The following is a 3,407-nucleotide window of genomic DNA, read 5'->3' as shown; positions in this document are numbered from 1 at the left end:
CCCTTTGATCCTTGTTGGGATTACCTTCCTTTGGGCTTGAACCCACGTACTGAGCAGTGCAGAACTGTGGGGTTACCATGGCTTGAAATGCTGTTGCCTCTTCTGGGACCCAGCTCAATGAACTATATGGTAAATCATGAATCTTTTTTGGCTTTAATCATGCATGCAAAATTTTTTTGGTCTAATCATACATAGTTTGTACTATGTATATGTAGAGACCTACTCAACCCATGATTTCATGATTTCTACAAAATCCATGAAATTAAGAATTGTCTGTGAAATCCATGGGGGAAAAAAAAAAACTTGCTAAAAATAAAAATTTGTCTCCCCAGTGGGAGCCAGTGGTCCTCATGGCTGCTGAGGTCTAGTTGTGCAGCTGTGGGTGGGAGGAGATGGGCATGCTGCTGGCATGAAGAGTAGCAGCCAAGATGATGGCCATCCCCACTCTTTGCTGCTGATTGTCAGAGAGGGTTGCCTGGCTTGTGGCCCTGCCCCTGGCTGCCAGTCAGCAGCAAGAGGTACGGTTGCATTATGGAGTACCTGTTCTAAAACTTGCAGTCATTTCACAAAGGTAAAATGCATTAATTTTGGATGAACTAAGTATATGGATATCTGTAGTAATTTTCCTATATGTTAATTACTACAGGTGTGTTTATTTCAAGCTCAGTGTCTTCAAGTTTGTCTCTTAATCAGGGAGAGCAGGGTCTGAGAGCAAGGAGAGGGGGAAGGGGGCTGCAGGAGGAAGAAGTTGGGGGTGGGGGGAATCAGAGGGCAAAGGGGCTATCTGACCATGACCTGGAAAATTATAACAAATTTATAAATTTTCTATATATACAATCTAATTATTTGGGTGTTTATCTTGTATTTGAGTACAATTAAGTGACTTACTCCAGCTAAACCCCTTCCTCTCCCCAGCCCCAAACAAAGACAAATTCAAAGTGAATAGGCTTCAGGACACTCTTTTCATGTCAGCTGATTTAGTTTTAGGAAGCAAATTGCTTGAAGAAAAAGCCTGCCTAAGATGAGGACCATTGCTGAATCCAGCATCCTCCAGATCCCGGTGCTTGCTTTTTTTCCACTGTACAAGTCTTTCAAATTATGATGAGGCAGTTATCAAGAAAGCAGTGCTTCTTTTTAGGCTCTTGAGCCTAAGTTCTTGAAGGTGGCCTGAAGACTTAGAGCATTAAATTGGCTTCTGTGTTCTGAAAGCCAAAATTCAGGTAGGGAATATATAATATAATATATATTTCCCCCACTGAGAGTAGAGGTTTCATCTTTCTGAATGTTCGGAGTACTGTTTATTAGATCTTTAACCTGTAAAAGCACAGAAGCAGCTGATTAATTCCTTTTGTAAAATAAATTAATGAACTGCCATATAACTTTTTGTATTTTTTTTTAGTTGCCAATAGGAAGTTCAGTAACTTCCACTACATTGTAGTGGAAGTTTCTTCCTTCTTCCCCTTCGCCACCTTCCAGTGTGCTTCAGTGATGCTGCTGAGTGCTTTGTTGGGGAACGAAAGAGGTACAGGGGGAGGCAAGATATTTTTGAGTCTTTACTTGGTTATGCTGAATATTGCTCTTCATAAGGTATTTGTGGTGCACTAAGGATATCAAGTTTAGTGCCTTTTCAACAGTTTTAAAAGAGGGGAAAAACAAGGGTCCAGCACTGGACAGCGCTGTTCTTTCCTTAATAGGAATATAAACATTAACTCCAGGAACCATGGAGCTCAGCAGAGACCCCGCAGGATAGCATAAGAAGCAAGCACACACACAAGACATGTGCTTTCTCAACTGAATCTTTACCATGTACTGAAGAAATGTGAGATGCTCTCTATACTAGAGGCCCTGTTGATATAGCTGTGACAGCTGTGACCTCATGGAGATGAGCATAAGTTGAAGGAAAGAGGCTTTTCTTCTGTGGTACTTTGCACCACCCTGAAGAACAACAGTAGCTAAGCTGTCAAAATATGCTCCTCTGCATCTGTGTGTGTGGGAGGGGGCAGTGGTGGTGGTGGGGCAGTAGTGTGCTTGTGTAAACTGCAGGTTGTGAACCTTTTATTTTCCTTCTCTCTCCTGGCTAGCACGACTATAATGACAAAGCTTTAGTGTAGCCCAGGCCTGGGAGTTAGTGTTGGTTAACTTATATGAGCAGAGATGTGTAAAAATTGTGCTTAACACTTGTCTCCTGGCTGTGGCCAAACTTTTGGTTTCATGAAGTTGGACCCATGATCAGTTGCTACATTAAAGCTAGCTGTCTAAAGTAATAACTAAAGTATTAAATTCTCCTTGAGGTCATGTTGTAACACTAGTACCTATCTTTCTGTGAACATGAGTTTCAATGGCTTTCAATTAAGATATAAAGAGAACTTTGTTTAATATTATACTCTACTGATCTGATGTTACTCTAAACCAGGCTAAAGATATTGGCAGGTCTTGGGGAAGAGGCAGAAACATAGAAAGGCTTTCGCATATCAGGGCTTTGTAGGAAAAACCTTGTGCTATAACACCATTTTTATTGTACATATTCACTTTTTGAAAGAAAAACATTCTTGTCCATAGATTAAAACTGATAATTAGTAAGAATAGAGAATAAAGCAAGTAATATAATCTTTGGAGTGATTTTATTTAATGAGTTCATTTCTTGTTCTTACAAGGCATTATTTTGAACCGCTGTTAGAAAGAAGCATCTAAAAATGTAAGTGGTTGTGTGTTGGGTGGGGGTGGGGAGGTTATGCATCGTGTTGCTTCCATTGTTTAAGAAATGCTAATTAAAGTTGTTGGCCAGAGACCTGATTTGTGTATCAAAAGTCCTCTTACAACTCTTAAAACCGTAGCCAACCTGACTTTCATCTTCAATCTAAAGACTCTCTAGATGTGTGACACTAATAAGGAGCATCTTTTAGCTTTTACTGAGATAAAGCTGCAGGGCACTAAGTCAGACAGGCAATTAAAATTGTGCAGAGACCAAATATTCATCCAGTTCAGTAGACGCTAGTTACATTTCAATACAGACCTTTTTTCTGACCCAGCTTTCCCACACATCTATTTTTTTTTCTGTAGACTGTTTCCTAGCTGCTGAAATGCTTCATTTTCACTGTAAGCCATTTGTTCTTGCAATGTAAAGACAAAAGATCACTTATGGACAAAAGCACTCGTACTTATGACCTTACTGGCCTAGCAGTGGGTTTCAGATTGCTAAACAAGAAGTGTTGCAAAGTATTAACTACTTTAGTTCTGATTCATTAGACTTTTTTCTTTTTATAAATATTTGGAGCAATAGCTACAAAAGTTATCATATATCAATTCTAGTTTTAAATAACTAACTCTGACTTTTCTTGAATTTTCTGTGCTTATCACCTGCATAGTGATTTTAATTAAAAAAAAAAAAAAAAAAAAAAAAAAAAAAA

Source organism: Gavialis gangeticus, unplaced genomic scaffold, assembly GCF_001723915.1.
Source record: "Gavialis gangeticus isolate Ggan-Ray unplaced genomic scaffold, GavGan_comp1, whole genome shotgun sequence".
Lineage (NCBI taxonomy): Eukaryota > Metazoa > Chordata > Crocodylia > Gavialidae > Gavialis > Gavialis gangeticus.
The sequence above is the reverse complement of the archived record's forward strand: the minus strand, read 5'-3'. Positions refer to the sequence as shown.